Source organism: Malaya genurostris, chromosome 2, assembly GCF_030247185.1.
Source record: "Malaya genurostris strain Urasoe2022 chromosome 2, Malgen_1.1, whole genome shotgun sequence".
Lineage (NCBI taxonomy): Eukaryota > Metazoa > Arthropoda > Insecta > Diptera > Culicidae > Malaya > Malaya genurostris.
Genome location: NC_080571.1, coordinates 19,594,046 through 19,608,207, shown reverse-complemented (window position 1 = coordinate 19,608,207; position 14,162 = coordinate 19,594,046).

Below are 14,162 nucleotides of genomic sequence, written 5' to 3'. Positions count from 1 at the left end.
TACAACTAACTTTTACATTTCAGGGAATAAAATAACATCAGCAAAAGTACGGAATGGAAATAAAATAGAAAGACAACAAAAGACACTTACGAAACACAATTGAATAGAACACTGGAATTAAGGTAAAACAGAATATAAACTATGACCAAAGGTAAGAAAACCAACATGAATAAATAATAGAAACTGTTTGGTAATAATATAATTTCCTCATATTGAAAGAGGCGTTTATATGGCGCGCATGCGCTAATTCGGCCTGATACAAATTAACGGGGAGGGCAATACATTTTGGACAGGGCTGTAAAAAGCTGATTGGAACCCTTTCCCCACCAAAATGTAATATAAGGAAACTATAAGGAAAAAAATTTTCGATTTTGGAAATTTCATGTACTCCCCCCTATGGTGCTTTTTCAAGATCGAAAATTGTCAAACCTTTACCACCGGGCAGCACCCCTTACGCATGTCCGATTTAGCTCAAATTTTGCATGAAGGCTTTTTTCGAGGTGCTTAAACTTTTGAGCACTAGAGCTTAACGAAAATAGAGGTGATCCCAAAATTTTGGCACCGTTATTTATACAAGAGCGGTAAAAATCAACGTGTTTTGTCGGTTACGTCACTTATACAATCATATCTCCGGAACCAAAAGTCTCAGCCATTGGATCTTCGAACTTGATCAATGGCCCGACAGTAGCTTTCAAACGAGTCCAAGTTTGTTAAAATCGGTTCAGCCAGGTTCTGAGAAAATTGAGCGCGTTAAAATACAACGCTTTTTGTCGGTTACGTCACTTATACAATCATATCTCCGGAATCAAAAGTCACAGCCATTTGATCTTCAAACTTGATCAATGGCCCAACAGTAGCTTTCAAACGAGTTCAAGTTTGTTAAAATCGGTTCAGCCATCTATGAGAAAATTGAGCGTGTTCAAATATCTTCGAAAAGTGCACACGCATACACACACACAGACATTTTCCGATCTCGTCGAGCTGAGTCGAATGGTATATAACACTATGGGTCTCCGAGGCTCCGTTCGAAAGTCGGTTTTTCCAGCAATTCTAATACCTTTCTATAGAGAAAGGCAAAACAAGGTATTATCATTACTATTGGTCATCATCTCTGAAAATCATGCTAAATACATTGGATATTTTCTAAAACGTTTTCATACAAGATTTCATTTTCTAAAACATTTTCATACAAAGGTTTAGTGTACAGATAACATGGCTTTTAGTCTATCAATACGTGTTCTTCCAAGGATATTCAAAATCGTGTCAATGGCTTGTAAAACTAGCGTTTCACGCATTCAACCGCCGATGATTAGGGACGAGCTGCTAGAGATATATTCAATTCTTCATATAAAAGGGGACCTAACACGAGATACAGCCAGGCCCGTACCCTGGATTTCGTTTCGGGAGGGGCCCGAAGATAAAAAAATAATGTTACTGAAGATTGCTGATGTACCTAATTCTCGGTGTCCCTTTTATGGGTGTTTTAATAGACACTTTAAACTTTTCCACTGGAACTGTTATTGTATTATATTTCTTTACGTTAACTATCTTGTTATTTCTGTAACACATGTCTGAGACCTTCTAAATAACTATATATATGTTTTTTGATTTCGGGAGGGGCCAGGGCCCCTCGGGCCCCCCCTCTGGGTACGTGACTGGATACAGCTATGACATTTTTAATGATCAACTAGGTAATGACGTTCTAATTTTGTATGGAGATTTCGTCCTTACTGCTCTCTCATTAAAATTGACATTATTTAATCAGTTCGTGCGGTTCTAACATTTTGTTTCAGAACGATGAAATTAGTCCTATCTTCATCTCGTTCGATTTTTTTTTCTAGTTGGCCATCAACTAAAAAAGAGAGTTTTTCAGCATTTTAGTACCATCACTTGATGATTTGACATTTTTACCACTTTTCTCCATGTAATTTGGAGCAGTAAGTCGTATCAGAAGAACCTGTTTTAATCCACCTAGTGGTGTAATGATGCCTTTCTCATATCAATCATACTATCATATATAATACTGTGGTATTCTTCAAAAATTTTTTTCTTCGATTCTTAAAATCGGATGTGAATAATATTCAGGAATTTTGTATGGGATCACGAGACCTTTCATTTGAATCTGAGTTTGTGAAAATTGGTTCAGCCATCTCCGAGAAAAGGTAAAGCAAAAAACTTTACATACACACATACGCACATACACACATACACACACACATACACACACAGACATTTTGCGTACTCGGCGAACTGAGTCGAATGGTATAGGACACTCGGCCCTCCGGGCCTCGGTTCAAAAGTCGGTTTTCACAGTGATTGCATAACCTTTCTATAGGAGAAAGGCAAAAAAAAATTTTCTTCGATTCTTTAAAGAATAACCGAAATCGGTTTGTTTGACCGTCTAGTGATAAAAACCATCAAATTGGAAAAGATTTGAGGTCGATTTTGAAATTTATTTAAGGTTTTTACCCATTTTCAGTGATGGTATACAATTTTTAACACACTTTACCCTATATTTCCGGATCCGGCAGTCGGATCCGCATGACATTCAGGAATAACGCATGGGACCACAGGACCTTTCATTTGAACCTAAGTTTGTGAAAATCGGTCGCGCCATCTATGAGAAAAGTTAGAACACATATTTTCTATTTTTTGCACATTTTACCCAATAACTCCCGAACCGGAAGTCGGATCCAAATAATATTCAGGAATTTTTTATGGGACCTCAAGACCTTTTATTTGAATCTAAGTTTGTGAAAATCGGTTCAGCCATCTCTGAGAAAAGTTAGTGCACTTATTTTCACAATTTTTTTGCACATTTTACCCCATAATTCCGGAACCGGAAGTCGGATCCAAATAATATTCAGGAATTTTGTATGGGATCACGAGACCTTTCATTTGAATCTAAGTTTGTGAAAATCGGTTCAGCCATCTCCGAGAAAAGTTAGTGCAAAAAAACGTTACATACACATATACGCACAGACACACACATACACACATACACACACACACACACACACACACACACACACACACACACACACACACACACACACACACACACATACACACACAGACATTTTGCGTACTCGACGAACTGAGTCGAATGGTATATGACACTCGGCCCTCCGGGCCTCGGTTCAAAAGTCGGTTTTCACAGTGATTACATTACCTTTCTATATGAGAAAGGCAAAAAGGACCTCAAAGCCTTTCAGCGTAAGTTCTATTCTTCTAAAACATTACTGGTGGAGTTTCCGTAACAGGTAACCGAACACTGATGTGTCCAAAGTTTCTAATTTAAATAGGGTTCTTTTATTTAGAGCGTTAACTATGGGTGGCCTAATCTCCAATTCCTGTGTAGTTATTATTCTTTATTAGAAACTGCCACAGTGTAAATTTTATGCAAACATATATCTCGGTTGATTTTTCATTAGGGCGTATAAGCAAGTGACAGTTTCTCTTTAATCACTCTCTCTTTCGATTATTGTGATGTGATTAAAAAGATTTTCTTTGGTATCACTATTCTGTATGAAAGTCGAAAGTTTCGGGTATCATTTCATGCAAAGAGTTGAGTGATAAACGTGGAAATCGCTTGGTAATTAATAGAAGAGAAAGTAAACCAAGAGAAAATGTCACTTACTTATACACCCTTTTGAAAAATTAACCGAGATATATCATTCGACTCAGCTCGACGAACTGAACAAATGTCTGTGCGTGTGTGTGTATGTAACAAAGAAAGTGAAGTGAGCTCTTTTATCACATTTGATTACTATTGTTGGTACTTCCGGAATCGAAAGTTGGATATCGGCATAGTAACATCCGATTCATTCAACCATGCACTGGTACCTTCAAAAATTTTTAATATTCTCTAAGGCGATCTGAATTTTGGAAAAAAATGTACCGGTAGCCGAACTTGAATAAAATTCAGCAAATCATTTATGGGACTATCAATGGTTTATTTGGTTACAGACTCTCATGGTCTGCAAACTAGAGAACTTCAATTGCCAATATAAAAAGGTAGCCTATGATAAAAATGTTCTTGAAATTGACATTTTTAGACTTACCACCCTACCTCCGAAACCAGAGTTTGGATCCGAATGAAAATTGGAATATTCTTATGGCATCTTTCAGTAGAATCTAAGTTTTTGGGAATCGATTCAGTCATCTCCGAGAAAAGTGAGTGACATTGATTTTACATTACGAACCGATTTCAGCTATGAACCGACATAGCTTCTTGTTCCGGAAATAGTAGTCGAAATATTTGCCCAAAAAAACTTTTTTGTTCTTGTTTAATATTCAAAGAAAAGTTTTCTGATGAATCCCTTAGGAATATAATTGAAAACATGAGTTATATGGGAAAGGCATTATATCACCGTTAGGTTCTATAAAAATATCTGGCATCTCTGATTGGTCGATTCTTAATGCATTGAGTACACAGTTGCAAGAGACATTTTTAACGCATTTAGGTTTCACTGGCAAAAAATATATGGAATTTCATAATGACATGGTTTTTAGCCATAAGAATATCGTATGTGAATCAGAAAACCACCTCATGAAGTCACTAAAATTGGAAATCCAATTTCAAAGCCTTACGAAATTTTTAGGAACATTGTGCGAAATTGCTATGACAAACATAAACATAATTCTCATATACTGTGGAACTCATTAGTTTTTCGTATGAAAGCTACAAAGTCATAGATGAAATGTATATTGCAAAATTATAAGCATTGTAATAGAGGTCTATTTTTCTTATTAATCTTTTGAAATGGTGATTCTGATGATTTTCGATTCATCATAAGATCCTTATGATTTTCATTACTCATTTAGCCTGAGTGTTCGAATCAGCCACCTGCTATGACGTCATGTAACTGTGGTCAGCATCATTCTGCAAAAACCAAAACAATGAAGAAGAATGGCTAACAAAAAATTTGATATTACAAACTAATTGGTTATTCAGTACCCTTTACCGCACTTCCCCGCAAACTATCGATTAGAATATTATCACTGCGATAAGGAAATTATGATTTTACTCGATTTGAAATGCTCGAATGTATGATGATATCATACATTTGGGGCGTATTCTTTGAATGCGCAATTTCGATTGAGTGATATTTCATAGTGATCTGCCCTTTCTCTGAAATTCTGAAATTTTATTCCGAAGTTCCGTTATCCCAAAAACCAAAAATTTTCTTTTCGACTTGTGGGGCTCGTTCTTTCTTTAAAAAATACAGTTTAACCTTTGAGTTGCTACTCCTATTTTAATTAACAAATTTTGCTTATATACTACAAGTTAGAACAGACTTACGTCTAATGTTAATTCTTAATTTATTCCGCGCTTGCGCATAAGCCTGAATTTCGTGTTTCTTACCTCCCTAGGCTTGTGCGCATGCGTGGTTATGCTATAAGGAAGAGAGAGAACACAGGCATTCAACGACCCCTTATTTCCTTCTTTTCCTTACATTGCCCAGCTTGCGATCCCAACTATGACAAGTTAAATCCAGCTGTTTCTCCTCCCTTCAAGGAGGTCATTCACTTGTCTCGAGGCATGTGTTTTATGCTATTCCTTCCTTCTTCGAGGAGGTCATAGCCCTGCTCGAGATAAGTGCTTACATTATTTTATTTTAGCCCTTTAAACGACGACATCGGTCGTTGCTCTTATTTCTAACGGATTTTATGATTCGATGTCGTAACCCGGGAGCTCGACGATGCGGGAGATTTCATTTCTCGCTAGCTTAAATTTAGAATCCTAGTATGGGATTTAAATCTAGGCACGCTGGTGAAACTGTCAGCCACATTTCCAACCCCCGTAAATCCACCACATCGATTTACAAAATACCGTGGCTGATATTAATCGTTTCTCGTTAATGTAGGATATAATGGTGCAGTTCTTCTTTCCTCTATTTGAACGCTTTCACATTCGCCTGAGTTATTTATTTCGTTCCTATCTGCCTCTTGTTGAGACCTTCGCAACGAGTTTCTATGAGACAAGAAAGTAGTCAGTGAATCCCAAAATGAAGCAATTAACTGCCACCCTAATCCATAAATATCGTACAATATACGCCCATGCATTATTGTGTCTACCACAAACTTCAATATTCTCCCTATCATGTAAATTCCTAAGAATGTAGAAGTTAAATTTCCCAGCCATGTCGTCCAAGATATTAATTTTTCCCAATATCTATTCAGAGCGTTCTCTATCACTCTTTCCGACACTAAGGCGTCAAAATTATATCCTTGTAGGTTTGGTTGTTGACTCGCTAAAATTTTATGAAGTACATTTGAAGCGATTCTTTTTTTCTCCTTGATCATAAATCATATTACGCATCTTTTCAATGCTATCGGCATCATAAACTCCGCTTTGCATTAGGCTTGGTAGCGGCGTATACGTCCACGTCGTGACTATGTCAGTAGTTAATTTATTTGGCGACGTCGTTTCTCTCAAACGACCATCTGTAGTATACCATCTTCCGCCAAACATATACTTCGCAGGAAGGATTGGTGTACAATCTATTTCGGTTCCCCTCATTTGAAGGATTCTTGAAACTGGAGCTAAATACATTTCAGTCCCGTTATACTTTACTGGGATTTCCTGATAACATCGCTCCGCTGTTCTATGCGTGACATAGACAGGTTTGCATTCCAGAATGTGTAAAACCTCTCCTGCTACAACAGCTGTGTATCCAGATCGCTTCACTATCCCTGAAACGAACTCCGTTGGATTGAGCCGAGCTAGAGTCAGTTTTGTCTCCATTATTGTCTTGTCAACCTTGCACATTTCTGTCATAATTGTATTATAGATTTCCTCAAACTTTTGCCCAATGTAGCTCTCTACTAGCGTGATTTTTGAGTTAAAGTAAGTAAACAAGTCATAATTTTTTCCATTCGGACGTCTTTTGAATGGCGATTTGAATTCTGTTTCTTCTAGGATCAATATTCTCGGATGATCGGTTTTGTAACCATTGTATCCACATATACGAGTTGGATCTCTGGTTCTGACGGAAAATACATGTGAGTCTGAAATAGCGCTATACACGGCTTGCGTATTTCTTTTCTTACCAGCATCCACAGTTTTATTTACCATTCCTTGATAAATTACTTCGAATTCATCGTCTTCGCAACGTTTATCGCCGTTTATATCCCATGTCATATATCCTTGTTCCCCGTCTAAACATTTCCCTTGGGAGTATGTACAAACTATTCCGTTGCGTAGTGTTATCTGATCATTTTCATAATCCACAGAACTTGTATAGTCGTACAATGAAATTGCATACTCATAGTAAACCAATGCGTCTACCCAGGTGTAAAATGGTGTTCGGTAAATTCCACCCTTACACGAGCTTCCTTGTACATGACCGATTATTAGTACTTCTCCATGAGTCGTTCCGTTTCTCTTGACCTCGTTAATTCTAGTCTCTTGAGTCAAACGTACTGAATTCAGTAAGTGAGTTATTCTGCACTCTTCATTCGTGAATTCCTTAACCGAATGAGAATAGCCATATTGATAGTCCGACGTGTGAGAATGCATCCCACAATGTCGTATAGATCTTTTCAAGATGACTTTACATTGATACGCATGAGCAGATCCTTTTGCATTTTTTTGTAAAACTTGTATTGGAACTTCTATTGTCGTTAAATTATTTGTCGGTGGAAAACATGGTGCTACGTCCAGCAACGAATATGTAGTTATATTTATCTCCGGATTCGCACAATCGTATGCAATCAATCCAGGAGCAATGGTTCCAAATGCTTGACATATTATCATCATCAAAGCTAAGGCTGCCAAACAAATATTTTTCAATTTTGTATTCTGTCTTCGGGTTGGTCTTTTGTTACTAGACTCGATGGCAATTTTCTGTTGGTTGTTTCCTTCCATTTGTGAGACCTCCACTTCATCTTGAGTGTCGGTACTTATTTTTGGTTCACTAGACTTTACGTCTAGCACCGATAATTTAACTGTAGGTTTTACTACTGTTCCTTTTTGTGTTTTTATGACGGCGGACCTAATTATACCGTCTTTAGCGCGTCGTACTTCAACCACGAGACCCTTTATCCATTTTCCTTTTCTCTCTTCATCCGGAAAAATTACTATGTCTCCTAGCTTTAGAGAGGTCGATGACTCTTGCCATTTTGGTCTCCTAGCGAGGTTTGGTAAATATTCTCTTACCCATCGGCACCAATATTCTTTCGTAATTTGCTGCACTCTTTTCCATTGCTGTCGAGTAGCTTCTGCCTTTGAGACGTCGTTTAAATTTGGTTCGGCCTCCCCTGAGCATCCCAATAAAAAATGATTTGGCGTCAACGCTTCATCATCTTCTGATTCGATAGGAATATGCGTTAACGGTCGGCTGTTGATGATAAACTCAATTTCTATTAACACACTTCGTAATACATCTTCAGGCATAGTTGTTTGAAGTGAAGGCATTATACTTTTAACTTCTTTTATCATTCTTTCCCATACTCCACCAAAATGCGGAGCGGATGGCGGGTTGAAAAACCATTCTATTCCATCACCTGCCAGCCTTTCTTGAATCTTTTTTAATTCGTTATTTGCACCTATGAAATTGGTACCATTGTCGCTGTAAAGTTGTGAAATTTTTCCTCTTCTGTGTATTACATTTTTCAGACACACAAAAAAGGCGTCAGTGCTTAAGTTATTCGCTACTTCAATATGAACAGCACGTGTTGATAAACAAGTAAACAACGCACCCCATCTTTTTTCCGTTCTTCTTCCAATCGAAACTGTCATTGGACCGAAGTAATCAACTCCGGTGAAGGTAAACGGTTTTACGTTCGCATTCAGCCGACATATTGGTAATGATGCCATTCTGGGTAGATTAGGTCGAGCTCTTTCGTTCCTGCACCTTTGACATGCACCTTTTGTCCTTTTCATCGAGGCTCGAATGTCAACTACCCAGTACCTTTGTCTAACTGCAGCAATTGCTGCGTCCATTTTTTTGTGAAAAATTTTCTCGTGATAAAATTGTAATATCAAATAAGTTGCATGATGCTTCTTCGGTAATATAATAGGATATCTAGTACCGTACGGAAGCATAGTTGCATTTTCGATCCTGCTTTTCGACTTCATTAATCCATCTGTATCTAAGAATGGCGTTAAGTTTATTATTTTACTTGATTTATCTATCGGAAAGTCCGAGTGTAATTTTCTCATTTCATCCGGATACGCTTCCCACTGTGCCTTTCGTAGTATAATATTTTCTGCTCGATCTAAAACTTCTTTTGTAACGATCCGTTCGTAAGATTCATTTTTAATTTTTGATCTCAATATGTCGACATAAATCAGGATTCTTCCTACGGCTCGTTTAGCACGTTTCCAGTTCGAACACCAATCGATGTTTATAAATTCAAATTTCGTGAAATTAGTTTCTTTGACTAAGTTCACTACTTTTATATCTTCCTTGGTATTCAACTTGATCGGTCTAAGAGGCCACAATTTTTCATCTTCTTTCAAAAATGTTGGACCATTCTTCCATATGGATTCTCTTTCTGTTGATTTTGTAGCTTCATCGGCTGGATTATTCTTCGAGTTCACCCATCTCCATTGCGTCATCGATGTGCATTCTAGAATCTCGCTAATTCTTAGGCCGACAAACTGCTTGTATTCTCTGGGATCAGATTGAATCCAGGACAAGACTACCGTCGAGTCTGTCCAATATATTACCTTTTCTACCTTAAGTCGCAGACTCTTTAAAACGGTTTCAGTTAACCTAGTTCCTAAGACCGCGGCCTGTAGTTCCAGTCTGGGAATTGATAAGAGTTTAGTTGGCGCGACTCTGGCCTTCGCAGCTATTATGGTTACGTCGACTCGGTCATCAAATATTGTTCGCATATAAACAACCGCTGCAAATGCTCTATCCGAAGCGTCAACAAACGTATGTATCTCTCTTTTTACTCCTTCTGAGAGATAAGAATAACATCTTGGAAATTTGATTCCTTTTAGACTGTCAATTCGCTTTTCCCATTTGCTCCATTCCATATACATTGGTTCGGGGATTTTATCGTCCCAGCCGATCCCTAATTTCCATAAGTCTTGGATCAATATTCGGCTTTTAATTGTTACATTAGATATCAAACCTAATGGGTCATAAACGCTCATGCTGGCGGATAGTAATTGTCTCTTAGTAGGCCATTCAGGTAAGTCTGACATCTTTACTCGATATCTTATGGTGTCATCGACGACGTTCCAATAGACACCTAAAACCTTTTCATAAGATTGCTCGTCATCGCCTAGCACGATTTCTTCCTTATGCATAATTTTGTCTTCAGACAATGAGTTTTTTAAATCTTTGGAATTTGTTACAAAATTCCTTATATTAAAATGTCCGTGTGCGTGAATCTTTATTACATTTCCCACAGTTTCCTTAGCCTCATCTATTGAATCGAAACTGTCGAGATAATCATCCACATAGTGGTTTTCAATTATCGCAGTTACCGCCTTTGGATAATCGATTTGGAATTTAATGGCATTTTGGTTTTTAACGTATTGTGCACACGACGGTGAGCACGTTGCACCAAAAGTCATTACTTGCATGACGTACACACACATATCCTCTTCTTCTGCAAATCTATACAGAAAACGTTGAGAGTTTTGATCGTCCTTTTTAATTTTAACTTGGTGAAACATTTCCTGAATATCACCAGTGACCGCAAGTTTCCCTTCCCTGAATCTAATTAAATACTTAATAAAGACGTAGTTGCGTCAGGCCCTGAAAGTAGTTTGGAATTCAAGGATTGTCCTTTTATAATTGCGGCTGCGTCAAACACTAGCCTCGGTTTTCGAGGAATTTTATTTGGATTTGTAACTGAAAAATGCGGTATGTAGAATGTTCGTCTTGAATCTTGCATTAACTCTTCTCGGTTTAATTTTCTTACGTATGCCTTTGATTCATACTCCAATATTTTATCATTATACCACCTTCGCAACTCAGGATTTTCACGCATCCTTTTCTCTTGTCCCTTTAGTCTGCTTAAGGCAACTTGATAACTATCTGGGAGCGACACGTTATCTTCTTTCCATAATAGTCCTATTTCATATTGACCATTTGTATAATTAATCGTGTCTTTCATAATTTGTAAAGCTCTTTCGTCTTGCTTAGACATGAGAGGCTTACTCGGTACCATAACGCCAAATTCTTCAGTCGAGAAATAACTACGCATCATTTCCTTCATGGATTTTTCTTCGGAAGTCTCGTCATTATTAATCATCATTAAAAAGTTATTTTGTTTTCGATCGTCCATTTGTGTCCCGTATATTACCCATCCAATTTTAGTTTTCTGAGCTATCGGCTCATTAAATCTTCCTGAACGAGTATCGATAGCACGCATGATATTAGAATGCGGTAATCCTATCAGAAGTTTTGGTTTCTCGTTTCCGTAATCACTAAATTCAACATCTGAGAGGTAAGGATAACTTTTTACCAGTTGCTTCTTCCGAATGGATTGCGTAGGCAGAGACATTTCCTTTAATGTTCGTACCTTTTCTAACAGATACGTCTTCCCCTTGTAGCCCTTAATTCGAACTGATATTTCCTCGCTACCTTTGTCTACTTGCTCTTCGCCATTTGTCCAAGACAACGTTAACGGTTTCTGTTTTCCGCTTATTCCAAGCTGTCTGGCAACTTCCTCTAAAATTAATGTTGTTGACGAACCTGGGTCTAAAAACGCTAGTACGTCAACCTGTTTATCATTATTTTTCAATGTTACTGGTATAATCTGATACAAAACCTTTCCCTTCTCCTCATGATAATGAACTTTTTCGGCCTCCTTCTCTTTTTTCTCAGAGACCAGGATTGAGTTCTCTGAATTTTGATGTATCAGTGTATGATGTTTACCTGTACATCCTTTTACCTCACACCTTTTCTTGAAAAGGCACGTTTTCAATCGATGATTGGCATAGTTGCAGCAATTGAAGCATGCTTTATGCTTTATGAGTATGGCTTTTCTTTCTTCTACATTTGACTTCAAGAACGTAGGGCATTCTGTTGTTTTGTGTTGTTTATTACAGGCAAAACAAGATACCTTTCTTTTGTTAGTATCGAAACTTTGATGCGTATAAACCTTATCTTTAGGTTTCATTTGTTTATCAGTTCTCAATTTCGACTCTGTTAGTTCCTGTGCAATTCTTTGTTGAGGCCTCAACCATTGGAGAAGATCCTCTAGTGTTGGAATTTCATAAGGATGTGCTTCTGATGCAGTATCCTTACGATCAATTTCCTTTCGAGCCCAGTCTTGTCTTAGATTAAATGGCAATTTGTCTAAGATTTCATCTATCAGGGCTTGATCTTGCATATATCCTAAAGAGTTCGTTATCTTTATGTTTGTAACGAGATTATCAATCGTCGTTACAAACTCTATGACACTTTTTGGAACTTCCATTCTAGGATTCTTCAGTTCCTTTACTTCGTTTCTGAAAAGTTTATATATTTTCTGTTGGTTACCAAAGTTTTCCTTTAAGGTAGCCATTATCTTTGGAACATTTTTGCTATCTAGCAATAGAGGTTCCACAATTTTTAATGCATCACCCTTAAGATGCTTCTGGAGACGAGTCAAATTTTCTAAGTTAGAAAACTCGCCTTCTTTTGTTGTCTCCTTAAACGTGTTCTCGAATTTGGACCAAACTTTAAATGATCCATCGAAATAGGGCAACTCCATCAGAGATTGCCTTGCAAACATCCTTACCATTTTTGCGGTCGCGTCTTCGGAACTGCCCTTGGACACACCTGGCTTGGATGATGATGCACCTTTCATGTTATTTGCTAGATCGGCAAAAAACTCTCTTTGGCATCGAAACATCTCTTCTGACTGTCTCAGGAGACCCTTGCTCGATTCTTCTGATGATCGTCTTAAATTGGCGACCTCACTTTCAAGCGCTTTTATTTGCGCCTTTATTATCGTACATTTTGGGCAAGCCCAAAACTCAGCCTTAGTTGGAATATGATCCAACCGCACACAGACGATATGAAACCATCTGTCGCAGTCGTCACAACAGACCATATTGTCTGCTGAGTCGGGGTTATCGCACAGCTGGCAATGTCCCTTTTTATTCTGTTTGTATTTAATCCCTCCCGACGCCATGTTCTCTCTCTTACCTTGTTTTCTTTTAACAATTAAGATGATCTAGTAGTGCGATGGCTTCCGTTTTCCGGCTGCTCGGCGACTGCTTCTGAATCCGGGTGTGCGATTTTAGTGCGCCTGTCTTAGGCCGCACTACACTTTATACGCTAACTTGCGTATTGACTTGGAACAAATGTTCGATTTTAGTGCGCCTGACTTAGGCCGCACTACACTTTATACGCTAATTTGCGTATTGACTTGGAACAAATGTTCGATTTTAGTGCGCCTGACTTAGGCCGCACTACACTTTATACGCTAACTTGCGTATTCACTTGGAACAAATGTTCGCTTTTTAGTGCGCCTGGCTTAGGCCGCACTACACTTTATACGCTAACTTGCGTATTCACTTGGAACAAATGTTCGCTTTTTAGTGCGCCTGACTTAGGCCGCACTACACTTTATACGCTAACTTGCGTATTGACTTGGAACAAATGTTCGCTTTTTAGTGCGCCTGACTTAGGCCGCACTACACTTTATACGCTAACTTGCGTATCACTTAGAACAAATGTTCGCTTTTTAGTGCGCCTGACTTAGGCCGCACTACACTTTATACGCTAACTTGCGTATCACTTAGAACGAATGTTCGATTTTTAGTGCGCCTGACTTAGGCCGCACTACACTTTATACGCTAACTTGCGTATCACTTAGAACAAATGTTCGCTTTTTAGTGCGCCTGATTTAGGCCGCACTACACTTTATACGCTAACTTGCGTATTCACTTGGAACAAATGTTCGCTTTTTAGTGCGCCTGACTTAGGCCGCACTACACTTTATACGCTAACTTGAGTATTGACTTGGAACAAATGTTCGCTTTTTAGTGCGCCTGACTTAGGCCGCACTACACTTTATACGCTAACTTGCGTATCACTTAGAACAAATGTTCGCTTTTTAGTGCGCCTGACTTAGGCCGCACTACACTTTATACGCTAACTTGCGTATCACTTAGAACGAATGTTCGATTTTTAGTGCGCCTGACTTAGGCCGCACTACACTTTATACGCTAACTTGCGTATCACTTAGAACAAATGTTC